This window comes from Mesoplodon bidens (genome assembly GCF_964165515.1).
Source record: "Mesoplodon bidens genome assembly, contig: HAP1_SCAFFOLD_72, whole genome shotgun sequence".
In the NCBI taxonomy this organism is placed as follows: Eukaryota; Metazoa; Chordata; class Mammalia; order Artiodactyla; family Ziphiidae; genus Mesoplodon; species Mesoplodon bidens.
This window is the reverse complement of record NW_027671438.1, coordinates 746132-767292: the sequence shown is the minus strand read 5'-3', so window position 1 is coordinate 767292 and position 21161 is coordinate 746132. Positions and strand designations below refer to the sequence as shown.

At 40.4% G+C, this 21161-nt stretch overlaps 1 long non-coding RNA gene across 2 annotated transcripts in view; it reads right to left on the bottom strand.

Annotated features, from left to right (window-relative positions):
- LOC308611366 overlaps positions 1-21161 on the bottom strand; it is a 104684-nt gene that overhangs the window by 56625 nt on the left and 26898 nt on the right. For both annotated transcript variants that reach the window (XR_014014882.1, XR_014014883.1), the window contains exons 2-3: positions 12232-12323; positions 1890-2001 (exon numbers count right to left, since the gene is read on the bottom strand). This is a non-coding gene — a long non-coding RNA (uncharacterized lncRNA). The remainder of the gene's footprint in view (positions 1-1889; positions 2002-12231; positions 12324-21161) is intronic.

Genomic DNA, 21161 nt, shown 5'->3' with positions numbered 1-21161 from the left:
TAAATTTGATTAGCTTACCAAAATTCACCTGCGGGGGGCTTCCCTGGTGGCTCAGTGGTTGAGAGTCTGCCTGCCGATGCAGGGGAAGCGGGTTCGTGCCCCGGTCCGGGAGGATCCCACATGCCACGGAGAGGCTAGGCCTGTGAGCCATGGCCACTGAGCCTGTGCGTCCGGGGCCTGTGCTCCGCAACGGGAGAGGCCACAGCGGTGAGAGGCCCACGTACCGCAAAAAAAAAAAAAAAAAAAAAAATTCACCTGGGGGCTCATTGGAGAAATGGTTAATTCCAGGGAGGGGGCAGAGGGAATACAAGATGAGCCAGTTGCTACAGAAACTAAGGTAGTGCTTCAAAGCATCATGGAAACATGTCAAAAAGACAAACAGATTGAAGGGGCTGTCACTGGCCAAATTTGAGAAAATTTAAGCATCAAAATTAAAAAGGACAGAAATAGATTATAACCCACTGAATAACCTAAGAATCCATGAGTTCAGACTTAAATAAGCAAAAAAAGTAAATGGAGAGAAGGAAAGCTCTTCCTTACAGCAAAATGCCAACTAATAAATCTAGAAGGAATGATGGAGTTAGAGCATCATCAATCAGTGCAAAGTAGTCAGAAAAAATTTTATAAACAGGATATTGACACAGTCTCAAAAGATTTCCCCACAAAACACTTGTAATTTACAAAGAGAAAAGCTATAACTTTACAGTGGAGTAAGCACCTGAACCAAGTGATCAAAGTTAACATCACAAATGGACACTGGGTACCCCTGATATGGTACACTGACAAGGACAGGACCTCACCTCAATGGTATCTCCACCAAAAATACATAACCCAAGTCTAAACATGAGGACATCCTAGTCAAACCCAGAATGAAGAGTCTTCCCCCAACCCCCCAAAAAAAGAAAGACAAAGCAAAAAAAATGGAGTATTGATCTGCCCTCTTTAAAAGATGTCAAGTTAAGACAAAGGCTCAGAAACTTTTCCAGATTAAAGGAAACAAAGCAGATATTACAACTCAGTACAATGCACAATCCTGGATTACATCTCCTGGTCTGGGGAATAAATCAGCTTACAACTAATTATTGGGACATCATTGGGACAATTGAGAAAATCTGAATTTAAATTTGGACTGTGGTTTATATCATTAAAATACCTGATTTTGATAAAACCATGGTTATTAAAAAGAATGTTATTCTTAGGAAAATAACAAAATATTTCAGGGTAAAGGGGTACAACGTCTTCAACTTACTCTCAAATGGGTCAGGAAAGAAAGAGAGTGTGCAATATAGACAGATTCATAGAAAGAGAGGTAGTAAATGGGGCAAGATATAAATATGAATCTCAGTAAAGGGGATTTCTTGTACAATTCTTGAAACTTTTATAGATATTTGAAATTATGTCAAAATAAAAAGTTGCCAAAATGCTAAAAGGAAAAGTTTTCGGGGACTGACTTGACCATCTACAATTCCCTAAACCCCGACTTGAGTGACTGATCAGGACCAAGTAGGAAGTACAGGATTTAAAATGTATCACCTGCCAAACAAAATGGTATTTGACAGATGAGGTAAAGCTGATGCTAACAGAAATACTGGTGATACAGGAAATATTTAAGGTGAGAACTTCTCTGAAGGTAAAAGTTCTGTACTAACTTTTTAGACCCAAGTTTCCTTGACAAGAGAGGGAATAATCGTTCCTGAAACATCATTCTGGAATGGGTAGGAACAAACCCAATATGTTTCCTTTTGGCCTTCTAGTTTAAAGTTAACACTTTAATAATTTCTTTGAGTCTCCAGTTGGTTGCTCTCAGGCTACAGATGGACCACCACCGATATGTAATTAAAGGAGAATAACAAATAGTTAGAATATGGATCACACAGGTGCTGACTTACAAATGCAAACGCTGTAGCAGAAGATTAAGCTCCCAGGAGGCTGGAGGTGTGCGTCTCTGCTTATTGCCATCAAAATTCATTAATGGTCAAAGTAACACTGAGATCAATATTCCTGCAGTCATGGGAATGAGAAAAAATGATTAGCACCAAAATAAGATATAAAGACAGTCTCAAAATCTTTCTCCTTACATAATTAAGAAACCAGTCATTGTCATGAATTTTAAAACTGAGATTTTCTTAGCTGTTCCATGTTCAAGAGGTTGCACAGCTTAAAGGACCTTGAAAAGAACTGCTGTTCCCCTAGATAATATCATACACCAAAAGAGAGAGACAGTGAGGTCGTTTTGGTTTTTTTTCTTCATTTTAGTGGTACAGAAATGGAAGGAAGGATGCTGGGATATGGTAAACACCACAGAAGGCAATGCAGCATGTGATGGTTTCACAAGAAGTTCAATCCTGAAATATGCTTGAAGAAGACATACAAGTGAGCCTTTAGTAAGATCTGGGTCTAAACCACTGGTTCCAATGCAGATTCCTGGGCCCCTGTAGAGGGGGTCATATTCACTGGGACTGTGTTTGGAACCAGGGATTCTGCATTTTTAACAAGTATTGCAGGGACCAGTCACTGAGAAACATTAAGAGCAGCAACCGTTACTGTTTTTATGAAACTAATTACTATAATATAATACTTACTGTGTTAGAGTAGTAAATACACCTTACAGTAAGTTAAACAGTGTACAAGAAATGATACAGAGAAGCTTATGATGATCCCTACCCAACCCTAATTCCACCTCTTGTGAACACTGTTTTAAAGATTTTTGCTTTTAGCTCTTCTGGTTGCAAACACCCCCCTGATTTGCCCTAATTTTAAAAAGTAAATACCGCTCTTTTACAATATACTCATGTTGTAGAGAAATTAGAATAATGAATATTTGAAATAGTGTAATTGCCCTATTAGGTAAGTACCAATTTCGGTGAAATTTGAAATAGTTTAACTCTTGCCAAGAGTAATAAAGAATTGCATAATTTAGGGCTTCCCTGGTGGCACAGTGGTTGAGAGTCCACCTGCCGATGCAGGGGACAAGGGTTCATGCCCCAGTCCAGGAAGATCCCACATGCCGCGGAGCAGCTGGGCCCGTGAGCCATGTCCACTGAGCCTGCTCGTCCGGAGCCTGTGCTCCGCAGTGGGAGAGGCCACAACAGTGAGAGGCCCGTGTACCACAAAAAAAAAAAAAAAAAAAAAAAAAAGAATTGCATAATTTAAAGCTAGTAGGCAGTGTGTATGGCAACTGAGTTTACGTGTGTGGCTATGTGGCATGCCACTCTAGCCAGTAATCAGAAATACTGTGGAGCTTGTAATTACACACTCTTTGATAATGGAAATTTGGATATGCCGAGTTTGGTGACTGGCTCCTGTCCTCCTGGAGCCAGTTCACGTTGGTCATTTCATGAACTCTGCACTAAGTGGGTCCCACACATTACACGACTGAATTTTTTGGACCTCAATTATGAAGTTACAGCAGAGTTCTACTTGCATCTGCCATCATTTAACAGGAGCTTGTTAACATGCTGTTATTTAAATGCACAGGAACATCTAGAAGTGATTCAAGTGACTTTTGTATTATTTTAATTTTTAGAGTTATAATATTAAAATAGTTTTTCTCCTATAACAAGGTCATCTAAGCTTTCATCCAGTGGAGGCAAAACCCTAATTCTGAGAATATACTCTTGGGGAACAGAAATTAGATATAATAAAATACCATAAAGAGGCCACGTGGCCATATACCATGCTATTAATTTTGGAGAGAGTACTCTGTGAAATGTTAGAGATAATTCTGAGAAAAACTTAAAAAGCATTAAAGCAGATAGGGCTTTAAGTTTGCAAGTATAATCTTATAACAGGACATGGCTAATGGAATGGGAAAAAATGTCATGGCTGCAAGATCATCAACACCATAATGTGTCCTTAAGCTATAGAGATTGTTGATACCTGTGCTCTGAGATTGTGCCCACGACCTTCAACGTATGCCTATGAAAAATCACTCATGAATTATACATTCTTTGAATATGTGATTCCTCTTTTCAATTTCTTGGTTATGGATGGCCTCCAGTTACAAAAGATAAGCATTTAGCTCATTTATGTTATCTTCTTCTTCCTCCCAACTCTTCCCAGTTTGGGGTAGTTATATCATTATTTTTAAGTTTTGTTGTGGTTACCCTTGTAACTTTAAATATTATGTTATGCCTCAATTTCTCATTCTGAAAACCTGAGTATCTTGACTTCTCATTATAGAAGTTGAGGGTGTCAGTGATACTATTCTTCTCTTCGTATTTCCTTCATTTTGCACTTCCCACCTTCGGTCAGCTATACTTTCATATTATGAAGATTAATGTTTGCCTCTTTTTTCTGCAACATAGCCAAGATCTTCCTTACTCTGTCCATTGACTGCAAGAGTTTAAAGCCAAAGTACTTACATTATTAAGACTACATCAACATCGTGCACTGCCAAGCTAAGGAGAATGTTAGGATTGCCACTTCCTTTTCTAGGAGGGCACTGTCATAACTCCTCACCTACTCAAAGGATAATGTTTTAACACCATGTACTAGTTTTTCTCTAACAGTCTATATATTATTGAAAATCCTACATATTCTTCTTCTTCAAAATTGGACCATAACATTCTCAGTTAGCTTTTTGTTTTTTTCTGGAGTTCTTAATTGCCTGTCATTTTTATTGTCTAAATATATACTTTATCATAACACTCAAGTCTTTTCTGTTTTTTGTTTCTTTTTATTTTGTGTTCCCTCAATCACACCATGAGCTGCAAGGAGTTCTCTCCTGCCCAAGAGTCCTTACCTTTGGAACTCTTCATTCTCCTGCTCTAAACTGGAAGACTTTGTATTATACTCTACTTCTGTTTCCAATATTAGGACCCTCGCCTTCTTCTTTCTTGGATAATATCCTCATTCTGCTGGAATACATATTCAAGTAACTTCTTAAGAAAGGAGTCTGGGAAGTAAACTTTCCAAGTGCTGGTTTATGTGAAATGCCTATATTCTACTCTTTGAATGATAGGCTGGCTGAATATAGAAATTATTTTTAAATTCAATTTCCCCCAGAATTGAAAGGACCACTCTATTATCTTCTAGCAGCCAGAGAGGTTAATGAGAATTTGGCTGCTCAATTTTCATTCCTCTGTAGGTGGCCTAATTTTTCCCTCTGGAAACTTTTACAAATTTTATTTATTCTTAGAGTTTTAAATTTTTACAGTGTTGTATCCAAGTGGCTTATTTTCCCCATCTACTGTACTTGGCCCTCAGTGGGCTTTTTTTTTTTTGTTTTTTTTTTGTGGTACATGGGCCTCTCACTGCTGTGGCCTCTCCCGTTGCGGAGCACCGGTTCCGGACGCGCAGGCTCAGTGGCCATGGCTCACGGGGCCAGCCGCTCCGCGGCATGTGGGATCTTCCCAGACCGGGGCACGATCCCGCGTCCCCTGCATCGGCAGGCAGACTCTCAACCACTGCACCACCAGGGAAGCCCTCAGTGGGCTCTTTTAATGTAAACATGTATGTCCTTTCCTGGGAAATTTTCTTATATAATTTCTCTAGAAATTTCCCTTTTGCCATTTTCTCTGTTCTCCTTTCCTGGATCCCATATTATTTAGCTGCTGGATTTCTTAGATTGGTTTTTATATCTCCTCTTTTCTCTCATACTTCCCCTCTGTAGTAGAGAATGTTATTTTTATCTCAACATCTTCTTTACCTCTGTCATCTTCTTTGTCCACATCAACTGATTAAAATAACAATAACTATTACTAATAAGTATGTCAACCTAGAGCAGAATCTTTGTTTTTATCACGCTGAGTGCCTCATCCAGAGTCGTGCCCACCCAATTGTTGATCTAGGTAGCATCCTCTTGGAGAGTTGATACTGAAAATGTCAGGGGATGGATAAAAAAAGAAAAGAAAACAAACAAAAAAACCTTACTGAAGTTCAACTGTAGGTACTGCTTTCCCCTCTTGCATCAGGCTCATCATCCTCTCTTGGTAAAATTAAATTGGTCTGGCATAATTTGTACTTCACAAAATCATGTTGATTACTACCCAGTACCTTATGCTCTTTTAGATGGTTGCAAACTGATTGTTTGATGATTTGTTCTTGTATCTTCCCAGGTATCCAAGATAAGCTGAAGAGTCTATAATTACTACAGTTGTGCTTTTCTCTGTTGAAAAAAAAAAAAAACAATGATGATCCATCTGCAGATTCTACTTGTCAGGACCTTCTCCTGTCCAACCTTCCTTTTCTAAAATAAAGGCTGGTGGTCCTGCAACTACAGTTGCCAATTCCTTAAGCACCATTGGATGTGAGTAATCAGGCCCTGCTGATTTGAATGTACTGAGCTTTCTGAAGTGCTCTTCAATCACTTCTTTCCCTTTGTTTGCCTTTGTATCTCCAATAAGATAGCACTTAATCTGGTTTAGTTTCCTTATCATTGCTGATTAAAAGGAAAAAAAAACAGCTAAAAACACAGTGAAAGCCTTTGCTATTATTTTTTAATAGATTTTGTTTAGCAGTACTTGTTAATAGTTTTGTTAATAGTTTAGTCGTTGTATTTGCATCCTATAAATTCTTTCCGGTGTTCTTCCTTCCTTCCACCCCTCCCTCCCTGCTTCCTTCTTTCCCTCCCTTCCTTGCTGTTTCCTTCCTTCCTATCTCCCTCTCCTGCCCCCAACTCTCTCTTTTTCTTAAAATTTTTATAGAGGGTGAGGTGAGAAGGGAGGAAAAACGAAAGAGGCGAAGAGCTCCATATAACTTCATGACAGAGATATTTATTAATCATCAAATATCCATGTGCTCCCCCAAATTTTCCAGCCTCCTTATAGTTGGGGCAAGAGGCATATGACTAGTTCTGGCTAATAGGTACTTAAGAGCCATGAGTTCCCCTTGTCCTCTTTCCTCCTACCCAGGTGAGCTGGGAGCCACATGTTCCAGATGGTGCACCAACAAAATGCAAGTGGCCTGAGTCATCACTTTGGTAACCGAGACCCCTGAGTCATCATTGGAAGGCAACAGTCCTAGAGAGCCATAAGTCGCCCAGAGGCCCATGTGTTAAGCTGCTAAGATTTAGGGGTTTATTTTTGCAGCACCATCTATCTTATCTTCACTAATACAGTACCAATTTCTGGACCAGTCAGATTAGGTTTTGCCAAGGGAACAAATTAACCCTGAAATCTAAGTGGCTTAACATAACAAAGGCTTAATTCTTACTTGTGGTATGTGGCAGCTAGTCTCCAAAGAGGGCTCCCAGTGACTCTTACCTCCTGGTAGTCACACCCTTGTCTAGTCACCTCCCAGTCTGTCTCTGTGCTGATCCCATGACTCACTTTAACCAAGAAAATGGAGCAGAAGCCTTAGGAAATCTTGACAGCCTCTGCATTTGAAGTCACTCATGATATAGGAAGTCTGACTGCCACTGCCACTGCCAAAGAGAGGCCACGCGCAGATGGCTGGAGAATGAGCCTCCACGTGGAGGAGCACTTAGGTGCCAGACCTCAGCAAAGAGGCCATCCTCAGTTCAATCCCAGTCAAACTTTCCAAGGTCTCCAGCCCCAGCCACCATTTTGACTACAACCACATGAGACCCTAAGTGAGAAGAGCAGAAGAAATGCCCAGTGGAGCCTAACCAACACACAGAAATGGGAGATAAAACAATAAATTGTTGTCTTAAGCCATTCTGTATGGGATGGCTTGCTGGGCATCGCTCACTGAAGCATGGTACACATCCAGTGTTGGTGTAAAGGGGTTGAGCTCCACACAGACATTCATGGAACCATGTTGATACAGGTTCTCCCATCTTGTATCTGCACCACTGGTAACATGTGACCTCCTTTATTGGAGTGGTGCAGTGGCAAGGAAAGAGAGGGCTGCTGGTTGCATACCAACTTTTAAATGCTTCCATCTCTGTCCCCAGGCCACTGGTCAGTGAGAAATGTGGGGGAGTAAATGGAGAGTCGATGGGCATTAAATGTCTCTGCTGCAGATCTTGCCACCTGAAATTTGTCTTTTATTCCCCCTAGGTTTTTTTTAATTTATTTATTTATTTTATTTTTGACTGCATTGGGTCTTCGTTGCTACGCATAGGCTTTCTCTAGTTGTGGTGAGTGGGGGCTACTCTTCGTTGTGGTGCGTGGGCTTCTCATAACAGTGGCTTCTCTTATTGCGGAGCATGGGCTCTAGGCACACGGGCTTCAGCAGTTGGGGCCCGTGGGCTCTAGAGCACAGGCTCAGTAGTTGTGGCGCACAGGCTTAGCTGCTCCGCAGCATGTGGGATCTTCTTGGACCTGGGCTCGAACACATGTCCCCTGCATTGGCAGGAGGATACTTAACCACTGCGCCACCAGGGAAGCCCCTCCCCCTAGTATTTTTTAAAATTAATTTTCATTGGAGTATAGTTGATTTACAATGTTGTTAGTTTCTGCTGTACAGCAAAGTGAATCAGTTATACACAGATATATATCCACTTTTTAGATTCTTTTCCCATATAGGTCATTACAGAGTATTGAGTAGAGTTCCCTGTGCTATACAGTAAGTTCTTATTATCCCCGTAGTATTATAACAAGGTTTATCCAGGAGTCATCCAACTGGCTTTCCCATAATTGTAATCAGTGGTGTGCAGGACTGGCTCATACAGCTCAGAAGAGCCAACTGAACATGTCTCCTCCCAATTCTGCATTCGGTGATGCCATGTTAGGAGCATGAAATCAGCTATGGTGGAAATATTTACATCACAGAAATCGGCAAATGCTGTAAGTCAAGACCCTCCTACTCCCAGCCTCGGATAAGCTGGTTGCTAAATATTTACCAGACCACTAGTTGTACAAAATCCAAAATATACCTATTATTCAGGCTGGCCCTATATTCATGCATATTCACTTATTATAGGTAGAATTTTGAAAACTTGCCATCAATGGTCTTATCTTTTTATTCCACATATCAAACAACAGGCTGAACCCATAAATTGAAGAATTTTGTACAAACCTGAGTAAACTTTATTGATAATAAAAAGATGACAATTTGAAGTTTTCTATATGTAGTCAGAATGTGCATATTTTTATAGTTAACTTCATTCTAGGACAGTACTGGAAATGCTGTTATAAAGTAAGTATAGAACATACCTATTTTCAGTTAGCATCAACAAGGATTTTATCATTCCAGTAATTATTGCATCTAATAACACTATCTTAGGTACTGATTTATTCTGGAAGCTTCAGTATCTTTTAGAGTTTATAAAAGACTAAAATCTTTTCTTTTAAGCCTTGCTGAAAGAGTTAATTCAGCTCCCCGTTCCAGGTCACCAACTCTTCCTTTCCTAGCCTTCACCCTCTACACACACAAAGAAAGGCCATCGATAAGGTTCAAGCTTCTATTATGGGATATGAAGCAGTAACATTTGAAATAGCACCTTGGAGGCCCGAAGGAGTTAACACATCTTTCAGCAGTGCCTACTTTACAGCTCTCGAGTATTTTGCACCCTGAAAACCTGATTATTTATTAAAAGTATGAGTAGAGTACAGTTGGAGAAAAAAGCTCATTCACCAAGCAAGAAAGGATATGCTTGCAAATGACATTTGAAAATAAGATGACGAGAAACTTTTTGCTACAAACAACAAGGGATTTGAACTTAATCCACATCTAATTCTATGGCAAAATTAAGGACAAGATGGTTCCAGAAAAAAAAAAAAAAAAAAAAGATGGTTCCAGAATCAGGGAGACAAGTCAACTTTAAAATACTGTTTCCTGGGCAGAACCCAGTGAGACCATCTATGGATAAATTCAATGTTCACTAATTCAGAAGAAAAAGAAAGAATTCTCACTGTATGCAGAAACCAGGATATTTTCCATCATAACACTGATAATCTTATGGGAACTCTGATACCTTTTTGAGCTTTTGGGATTATTCCGTATGTTAATCAAGGTTCTTTTGTTTACAAGTATGACTGATTCTATTTTCTAAAGATGTCCACATTAATATACATCACATGTTCTTCTCACAATGTGATGGTAACATTCCTGCATTGAGAGGCAGTGGCCCTTTGAGCCTGGGTGGATCTTTGTAACTTCCTCCACAAATAGGATGAAGTGGAAATAACACCTCATGACTTTGGAAGCTAGGTCATAAAAGGTGATATGGCTTCCACCTGGCCCTCTCTCCCTGAGAACTGTACCTTTGGAGCCCTGAGCCTCCAGGGGAAAATCCATCTACCTTGAAGCCACCATGATAAAGAAACCATAGATGGACAGAGAGATTTCCACATAGCTCCAGCTCTTCCAATCCCCAGCTGCTTGAGTCTTCCCAGGCCAGGCATACGTAAGAGTTTAGACAATTTCAGCTCCTGGCCTTCAAACTACCCCAGCTGAAACCAAGTTGTAGTGGAAACAAGCTGTCCATGCTAAGCCTTGCTCAGAGTGCAGATTTTTAAGCAAAATAAGTGTTCTTATTTTAAGCCACTCAATTTTGGGGTGGTTTTTGTTACACAGCCATTGTAGCTGGAACAGCACGTAACAGAAGCCCCTCAAGTTAGCATTATCAAAAGAGTAGAGGTTATAGGATAAAGGTTCAAGAGTAGCCAACGGCACCCCAGAAGAAGAGGCACAGCTGGGTCTCAGGGCGGTTTGAATAGGAACTAAATTAGAAAACCAGCAGAGGCCAATCAGCTACTTTGCTCCAGTGCTGTCTCTTTTTCTCCTTCTGTCCTCTTCTCCAGTATCTTACTTCAGGGCCCTCATCTGTCTCCCTGCACATCTGCTTCCTTCTCCCTGCAGTCAGGTGTTCTGTGCTTCTGCTGCCTATGGTGCACTAACACAGCTCTTGAGTTGTATGTCCTTGGTTTAAGAGACCAGCCCACGCTAACCAGCATCCTTTCATTGCAGTGTTAAATTCCTGGGAGAGAGGATCCAATTGGCTGGCCTTGAGTCCGGTGTCTGCTTCCAGTCCCCTCAGTCAACACGGGGAAGGACCACATGTCACCAACATGGCTGCTACTCCCAATCCCCAACCTCCTGGGAGAATTCTTAGAAGGGGGGCTCAGAGGCTTCTACACATAACAATAGACCTTATATAATTCTTGAGTATTAGAAGGCATTTTGGATGTTTTTAGCTGTACATAAAACTCTACCATGGACTCCCCTTTAATTTGCTTGTCGTTTGTTTACAAACCTGCTTAGGTAGGTGGATACAACCTCCTCCCCACTCCCATCCCATCCTCAAGATCTGAAAGGGTGCTTCTGGATCTCTACAACAAAGGAAGTGGATCAGGTTGATGTGACCTCAAGGAGGCTGAACTCAATAATGAACCTTTTTTATTTCATTTTTATTTTTTGAGGCCCAATTTGTAATGTGAACTTGACTCCTTACTTTACTACCTTTTAGCTGTTAGGGCCTCTGAGCAACTGGGCCAATTAGAGATCACAGAGGCAGTCAGGGAAACTGAGGACTCTTGATGAACTTTGATAATTTCCCCCCTATTAAACATCTCCCTTTGCCAACTAACCTATGGGGTTATAAATAAGGATAGAGGTTGCCCCTGAGGGAAGGAGAGATTGCTTGGAACAGGGCCTGGCCCACAGGAAACAATGTTAACTATTATTATCATTACTACTATTATTATCAGTGCTCTTAGACTATTTCAAAATCAAAGGAAAAAGCATCTCTACTTCTGCCTTTTACTATTCCATTCACTCCAACAGAACCCACTGCAATTAAGCATACATTGGTTGAATGCCTCTATGTGTCAGATCCAGGCAGAGCAAACACTGAAGGTATATTTCTGGCTGTTCCAGGTCCCCCACTGCAGAGACCTACACCCGTGGGAGGATTTCTAGGCTGGCCACATCCCTGAAAGGTTCTGTGATTCATTTCTTCCCTGGGTCACTGCTGGAGCTGTTCAAAGTTTTATACATTTCTGTCCTGAGCCATTGCGAACCGAGGGAAATCCTCTGGCTGGGTTTCCTTATGTGGAACCTGGCCAGGGGGAGGTGAAGCAGGACGGATTTGCTCTGTGTTTGTGTTTTGCTGCAGTGGTTGTGTTATGTTTTGTTTCACCCCGGCACCAGTCGACTTTACCTAAACAGAAACACCCTGTGTAGTCTTTTGTAACACCAGTATTATTTTAAGGAAACACAAGGAGGCGGGACAAAAGAAAATGGCCATTAATCAGAACTCCGGTCCCATGCAGTGCTCTCTCCAACAAGATGCCTTTAGAACCATCCAGGTTGAACACTTGTCTAGAGGTCATTTGTAACCAAGGCGCTCAGCAGTGGACAGGACCAAAAATGATTAGTTACCTCCTTCGGGACTCATGGTCACTGTCATCTCCAGTAACTCCTGTTCTGCAGCTCACTTCTGGCACTGCATCAACAGATGAGCCAGGAACACCCTGAAATGAAATTGGTGAAAAACGTAAGGGAAACATTGCTTCTAATTAGGCAAGTCTAATGCTCTAATGATTGTGAAAACCAAGAATGAAAACAAAACAAAACAACCAAGACCCTGAAGCAGTGTTTTTGCATTTATTTCTTCCCTCCCTTCCTGAATAAGCAGCTTCCTGAGACCACCTTGATATGTGCTCCTCTTCCCCTTCAGATACAGAACTGGGTGCTTTTTGCAGCTTGCTTTCTCTCCTGTCCTTACCCAGGCGGGTGCACAGCTAGGGAAGGGGGCAATGAGAGCTGGGGGAAGGAGGGCTGCAGCTCGGCAGTGAGCAGTGGATTCACCATCCCCCTTCCCGCTCCACTGCAGCTGTGGCATGTCGGGGGTGAAGAATCTTACCCACTTGGTTACTTCCAGGCAGGGTCATCAAGTGCTTTAAGGAAATGGACTCCCAGCCAAAATGCGTGGGTTTGAATCTTGGCTCAGCTACTTACCTTGTAGTTTGACCCCTCTGTTGCCTCAGCTTTCCCAACTATAAAATGGGGATAATAATACTAATTACTTCTTAGACTTGTGGTGAGACTAAATGAGTTAGTACCTGTAAAACACTCAAAACACAGTCTAGCACGTATTAACCACCAAGTAAATGTTAGCTATTACTATTATCACCTTGGAATATCTCCAAATCATAATTATGACACAAAATCATTATATTATATTGTCTCCAAGCTGCATACCGTGAAACCAGCAATATGCAAACATCAGCTAGGCCTTTTGCTATTTTATTTATTTTATTTTATTTTTTTAAATTTATTTATTTATTTATTTATTTATTTATTTATTTATTTATTTATGGCTGTGCTGGGTCTTCGTTGCTGAGCGCGGGCTTTCTCTAGTTGCGGCGAGCGGGGGCTACTCTTCATTGTGGTGCGTGGGCTCTCAACATGGAGGCTTCTCTTGTTGTGGAGCACAGGCTCTAGGTGCACGGGCTTCGGTAGTTGTGGCATGCGGTCTCAGTGGTTGTGTCTCACTGGCTCTGAAGCACAGGCTCAGTATTTGTGGTGCACGGGCTTAGTTGCTCTGCGGCATGTGGGATCTTCCAGGACCAGGGCTCGAACCCGTGTCCCCTGAATTGGCAGGCGGATTCTTAACCACTACGCCACCAGGGAAGTCCACCCTTTTGCTATTTTAGTTACTAAAAAATTTGTTATGTGATCCAAGGGGAAACACCTTGGGCTGACTGAAGTCAGTAAAGACTAATGTGAAGTTCCAGGATTCTATTTTGCCAGTAATCCTACTTCTAGGAATACTTTCTATGGGAATTTACAGATACACAAGGACAAAGTACAAAGAAGCTCACTGCAGCATTATTTATATGGTGGAAAACTGGACACAGGCTACATGTGGAACAATCTGAGAATGATTAGGTTAGGGACAGCAAATACTACAAGTACTACATAGCCATTAAGAGGGGTGCTTTTGATGAATTTTTAGGCTGAGAAAATGCTCATGAAATAAATGTTAAGCAGAAAAGCAGGCCTCAAAACCGTGTGCACCAATTTGTATGGAAACACAAAAAACCCCGAATAGCCAAAGTGATCTTTTTTTTTTTTTTTTTTTGCAATAAGAAAATATGGATTTTATTTGCATCTGTAATTTAAGCTATATGCTCTCAGATAAAAAGTGGAAGTCTTCATAACTTTTTATGCATTTATTCAACAACAATTTACTTATGTCCTAGTAGGTCCCAAGTCCTTTTTCTTTTTTTTTTTTTTAATTTTTTTTATTTTATTTTATTTTTATTTTTTTATAACAAATTTAATCAGTTATACATATACATATGTTTCCATATCCCCTCCCTTTTGCGTCTCCCTCCCACCCTCCCTATCCCACCCCTCCAGGCGGTCACAAAGCACCGAGCTGATCTCCCTGTGCTATGCGGCTGCTTCCCACTAGCTATCTACCTTACGTTTGGTAGTGTATATATGTCCATGCCGCTCTTTCACTTTGTCACAGCTTACCCTTCCCCCTCCCCATATCCTCAAGTCCATTCTCTAGTAGGTCTGTGTCTTTATTCTTGTCTTACCCCTAGGTTCTTCATGACATTTTTTTTCTTAAATTCCATATATATGTGTTAGCATACAGTATTTGTCTTTCTCTTTCTGACTTACTTCACTCTGTATGACAGACTCTAGGTCTATCCACCTCATTACAAATAGCTCAATTTCATTTCTTTTTATGGCTGAGTAATATTCCATTGTATATATGTGCCACATCTTCTTTACCCATTCATCCGATGATGGACACTTAGGTTGTTTCCATCTCCGGGCTATTGTAAATAGGGCTGCTATGAACATTTTGGTACATGTCTCTTTTTGAATTATGGTTTTCTCAGGGTATATGCCCAGTAGTAGGATTGCTGGGTCATATGGTAGTTCTATTTGTAGTTTTTTAAGGAACCTCCATACCGTTCTCCATAGCAGCTGTACCAATTCACATTCCCACCAGCAGTGCAAGAGTGTTCCCTTTTTTCCACACCCTCTCCAGCATTTATTGTTTCTAGATTTTTTGATGATGGCCATTCTGACTGGTGTGAGATGATATCTCATTGTAGTTTTGATTTGCATTTCTCTAATGAGTAAGATGTTGAGCATCCTTTCATGTGTTTGTTGGCAGTCTGTATATCTTCTGTGGAGAAATGTCTATTTAGGTCTTCTGCCCATTTTTGGATTGGGTTGTTTGTTCTTTTGTTATTGAGCTGCATGAGCTGCTTATAAATTTTGGAGATTAATCCTTTGTCAGTTGCTTCATTTGCAAATATTTTCTCCCATTCTGAGGGTTGTCTTTTGGTCTTGTTTATGGTTTCCTTTGCTGTGCAAAAGCTTTTAAGTCTCATTAGGTCCCATGTGTTTATTTTTGTCTTTATTTCCATTTCTCTAGGAGGTGGGTCAAAAAGGATCTTGCTGTGATTTATGTCATAGAGTGTTCTGCCTATGTTTTCCTCTAAGAGTTTGATAGTGTCTGGCCTTACATTTAGGTCTTTAATCCATTTTGAGCTTATTTTTGTGTATGGTGATAGGGAGTGATCTAATCTCATACTTTTACATGTCCCTATCCAGTTTTCCCAGCACCACTTATTGAAGAGACTGTCCTTTCTCCACTGTACATTCCTGCCTCCTTTATCAAAGATAAGGTGACCATATGTCTGTGGGTTTAACTCTGGGCTTTCTATCCTGTTCCATTGATCTATCTTTCTGTTTTTGTGTCAGTACCATACTGTCTTGATTACTGTAGCTTTGTAGTATAGTCTGAAGTCAGGGAGCCTGATTCCTCCAGCTCCATTTTTCGTTCTCAAGATTGCTTTGGCTATTCGGGGTCTTTTGTGTTTCCATACAAATTGTGAAATTTTTTGTTCTAGTTCTGTGAAAAATGCCAGTGGTAGTTTGATAGGGATTGCATTGAATCGGTAGATTGCTTTGGGTAGTAGAGTCATTTTCACGATGTTGATTCTTCCAATCCAAGAACATGGTACATCTCTCCATCTATTTGTATCATCTTTAATTTCTTTCATCAGTGTCTTATAATTTTCTGCATACAGGTCTTTGGTCTCCTTAGGTAGGTTTATTCCTAGATATTTTATTCTTTTTGTTGCAATGGTAAATGGGAGTGTTTCCTTGATTTCACTTTCAGAGTTTTCATCATTAGTATATAGGAATGCCAGAGATTTCTGTGCATTAATTTTGTATCCTGCAACTTTACCAAATTCATTGATTAACTCTAGTAGTTTTCTGGTAGCATCTTTAGGATTCTCTATGTATAGTATCATGTCATCTGCAAACAGTGACAGCTTTACTTCTTCTTTTCCAATTTGGATTCCTTTTATTTCCTTTTCTTCTCTGATTGCTGTGGCTAAAACTTCCAAAACTAGGTTGAATAAGAGTGGTGAGAGTGGGCAACCTTGTCTTGTTCCTGATCTTAGTGGAAATGGTTTCAGTTTTTCACCATTGAGGACGATGCTGGCTGTGGGTTTGTCATATATGGCCTTTATTATGTTGAGGAAAGTTCCCTCTATGCCTACTTTCTGCAGGGTTTTTATCATAAATGGGTGTTGAATTTTGTCGAAAGCTTTCTCTGCGTCTATTGAGATGATCATATGGTTTTTCTCCTTCAACTTGTTAATATGGTGTATCACGTTGATTGATTTGCGTATATTGAAGAATCCTTGCATTCCTGGAATAAACCCCACTTGATCATGGTGTATGATCCTTTTAATGTGCTGTTGGATTCTGTTTGCTAGTATTTTGTTGAGGATTTTTGCATCTATGTTCATCAGTGATATTGGCCTGTAGTTTTCTTTCTTTGTGACATCCTTGCCTGGTTTTGGTATCAAGGTGATGGTGGCCTCGTAGAATGAGTTTGGGAGTGTTCCTCCCTCTGCTATATTTTGGAAGAGTTTCAGAAGGATAGGTGTTAGCTCTTCTCTAAATGCTTGATAGAATTCGCCTGTGAAGCCATCTGGTCCTGGGCTTTTGTTTGTTGGAAGATTTTTTATCACGGTTTCAATTTCAGTGCTTGTGATTGGTCTGTTCATATTTTCTATTTCTTCCTGGTTCAGTCTCGGCAGGTTGTGCATTTCTAAGAATTTGTCCTTTTCTTCCAGGTTGTCCATTTTATTGGCATAGAGTTGCTTATAGTAATCTCTCATGATCTGTTGTATTTCTGCAGTGTCAGTTGTTACTTCTCCTTTTTCATTTCTAATTCTATTGATTTGAGTCTTCTCCCTTTTTTTCTTGATGAGTCTGGCTAATGGTTTATCAATTTTGTTTATCTTCTCAAAGAACCAGCTTTTAGTTTTATTGATCTTTGCTATCGTTTCCTTCATTTCTTTTTCATTTATTTCTGATCTGATTTTTATGATTTCTTTCCTTCTGCTAACTTTGGGATGTTTTTGTTCTTCTTTCTCTAATTGCTTTAGGTGCAAGGTTAGGTTGTTTATTCGAGATGTTTCCTGTTTCTTAAGGTGGGATTGTATTGCTATAAACTTCCCTCTTAGGACTGCTTTTGCTGCATCCCATAGGTTTTGGGTCGTCGTGTCTCCATTGTCATTTGTTTCTAGGTATTTTTTGATTTCCTCTTTGATTTCTTCAGTGATCACTTCGTTATTAAGTAGTGTATTGTTTAGCCTCCATGTGTTTGTATTTTTTACAGCTCTTTTCCTGTAATTGATATCTAGTCTCATAGCATTGTGGTCGGAAAAGATACTTTATACAATTTCAATTTTCTTAAATTTACCAAGGCTTGATTTGTGACCCAAGATATGATCTATCCTGGAGAATGTTCCATGAGCACTTGAGAAAAATGTGTATTCTGTTGTTTTGGGATGGAATGTCCTATAAATATCAATTAAGTCCATCTTGTTTAATGTATCATTTAAAGCTTGTGTTTCCTTATTTATTTTCATTTTGGATGATCTGTCCATTGGTGAAAGTGGGGTGTTAAAGTCCCCTACTATGATTGTGTTACTGTCGATTTCTCCTTTTATGGCTGTTAGTATTTGCCTTATGTAGTGAGGTGCTCCTATATTTGGTGCATAAATATTTATAATTGTTATATCTTCTTCTTGGATTGATCCCTTGATCATTATGTAGTGTCCTTCTTTATCTCTTCTAGTAGTCTTTATTTTAAAGTCTATTTTGTCTGATATGAGAATTGCTACTCCAGCTTTCTTTTGGTTTCCATTTGCATGGAATATCTTTTTCCATCCCCTTACTTTCAGTCTGTATGTGTCTCTAGGTCTGAAGTGGGTCTCTTGTAGACAGCATATATATGGGTCTTGTTTTTGTATCCATTCAGCCAATCTGTATCTTTTGGTGGGAGCATTTAGTCCATTTACATTTAAGGTAATTATCGATATGTATGTTCCTGTTCCCATTTTCTTAATTGTTTTGGGTTCGTTATTGTAGGTCTTTTCCTTCTGTTGTCTTTCTTGCCTAGAGAAGTTCCTTTAGCATTTGTTGTAAAGCTGGTTTGGTGGTGCTGAACTCTCAGCTTTTGCTTGTCTGTAAACGTTTTAATTTCTCCATCAAATCTGAATGAGATCCTTGCTGGGTAGAGTAATCTTGGTTGCAGGTTTTTCTCCTTCATCACTTTAATTATGTCCTGCCACTCCCTTCTGGTTTGTACAGTTTCTGCTGAGAGATCAGCTGTTATCCTGATGGGGATTCCCTTGTGTGTTATTTGTTGTTTTTGCCTTGCTGCTTTTAATATGATTTCTTTGTGTTTAATTTTTGACAGTTTGATTAATATGTGTCTTGGCGTATTTCTCCTTGGATTTATTCTGTATGGGACTCTCTGTGCCTCCTGGACTTGGTTAACTATTTCCTTTCCCATATTAGGGAAGTTTTCAACTGTAATCTCTTCAAATATTTTCTCAGTCCCTTTCTCTTTCTCTTCTTCTTCTGGAACCCCTATAATTCGAATGTTGGTGCGTTTAATGTTGTCCCAGAGGTCTCTGAGACTGTCCTCTGTTCTTTTCATTCTTTTTTCTTTATTTTGCTCTGCAGCAGTTATTTCCACTATTTTATCTTCCACCTCACTTATCCGTTCTTCTGCCTCAGTGATTCTGCTATTGATCCCATCTAGAGTATTTTTTATTTCATGTATTGTGTTTTTAATCGATGCTTGATTCATCTTTAGTTCTTCTAGGTCCTTGTTAACTGTTTCTTGCATTTTGTCTATTCTATTTCCAAGATTTTGGATCTGGGAAATAGAATCTTGGATCATCTTTACCATCATTATTCTGAATTCTTTTTCAGGTAGACTGCCTATTACCTCTTCATTTGTTAGATCTGGTGGGTTTTTATCTTGCTCCTTCTCCTGCTGTGTGTTTTTCTGTCTTCTCATTTTGCTTATGTTACTGTGTTTGGGGTCTCCTTTTTGCAGGCTGCAGGTTCGTAGTTCCCGTTGTTTTTGGTGTCTGTCCCCAGTGGCTAAGGTTGGTTTAGTGGGTTGTGTAGGCTTCCTGGTGGAGGGGACTAGTGCCTGTGTTCTGGTGGATGAGGCTGGATCTTGTCTTTCTGGTGGGCAGGTCCACGTCTGGTGGTGTGTTTTGGGGTGTCTGCAGACTTTTTATGATTTTAGGCCACCTCTCTGCTAATGGGTGGCGTTGTGTTCCTGTCTTGCTAGTTGTTTGGCTTAGGGTGTCCAGCACTGTAGCTTGCTGGTCGTTGAGTGAAGCTGGGTGCTGGTGTTGAGCTGGAGATCTCTGGAAGATTTTTGCCGTTTGATATTATGTGGAGCTGGGAGGTCTCTTGTGGACCAGTGTCCTGAAGTTGGCTCTCCCACCTCAGAGGCACAGCACTGACTCCGGGATCCTCAATTTGGGATGATGTGTTGTCTATTCATGTATTCCACAGATGCAGGGTACATCAAGTTGATTGTGGAGCTTTAATCCACTGCTTCTGGGGCTGCTGGGAGAGGTTTCCCTTTCTCTTCTTTGTTCTCACAGCTCCTGGGTCTCAGCTTTGGATTTGGCCCCGCCTCTGCGTGTAGGTCGCCGGAGGGCGTCTGTTCTTCGCTCAGACAGAGGGTTAAAGGAGCAGCCTCTTCGGGGACTCTGGCTCACTCAGGCCGGGCGGGAGGAAGGGGCACGGAGTGCGGGGCGAGCCTTTTGGGAGGTCTGGGGTCTTCTGCCAGCGTTCAGTAGGTGTTCTGTAGGGGTTGTTCCACGTGTAGCTGTATTTCTGGTGTATCCGTGGGGAGGAAGGTGATCTCCGCGTCTTACTCTTCCGCCATCTTACCCGGAACTGCCAAAGTGATCTTGAGAAAGAAAAATGGACCAGGAGAAATCAGGCTCCCTGGCTTCAGACTATACTACAAAGCTACAGTAATCAAGACAGTATGGTACTGGAACAAAAACAGAAATATAGATCAACGGAACAGGATAGAAAGCCCAGAGATAAACCCACACACATATGTCACCTTATCTTTGATAAAGGAGGCAAGAATATACAATGCAGAAAAGACAGCCTCTTCAATAAGTGGTGCTGGGAAAACTGGACAGCTACATGTAAAAGAATGAAATTAGAACACTCCCTAACACCATACACAAAAATAAACTCAAAATGGATTAAAGACCTAAATGTAAGGCCAGACACTATCAAACTCTTAGAGGAAAACATAGGCAGAAGACTATGACATAAATCACAGCAAGATCCTCTTTGACCCACCTCCTAGAGAAATGGAAATAAAAACAAAAATAAACAAATGGGACCTAATGAAACTTAAAAGCTTTTGCACAGCAAAGGAAACCATAAACAAGACAAAAAAGACAAACATCAGAATGGGAGAAAATATTTGCAAATTAAGCAACTGACAAAGGATTAATCTCCAAAATATACAAGCAGCTCATGCAGCTCAATATCAATAAAACAAACAACCCAATCCAAAAATGGGCAGAAGACCTAAACAGACATGTCTCCACTGAAGATATATAGTTTGCCAACAAACACATGAAAGGATGCTCAACATCACTAATCATTAGAGAAATGCAAATCAAAACTACAATGAGGTATCACCTCACTCCAGTCAAAATGGCCATCATCAAAAAATCTAGAAACAATAAATGCTGGTGAGGGTGTGGAGAAAAGGGAACCCTCTTGCACTGTTGGTGGGAATGTAAATTGATACAGCCACTATGGAGAACAGTATGGAGGTTCCTCAAAAAACTAAAAATAGAACTACCATACGACCCAGCAATCCCACTACTGGGCATATATCCAGAGAAAACCGTAATTCAAAAAGAGTCTTGTGGGCTTCCCTGGTGGCGCAGTGGTTGAGAGTCCGC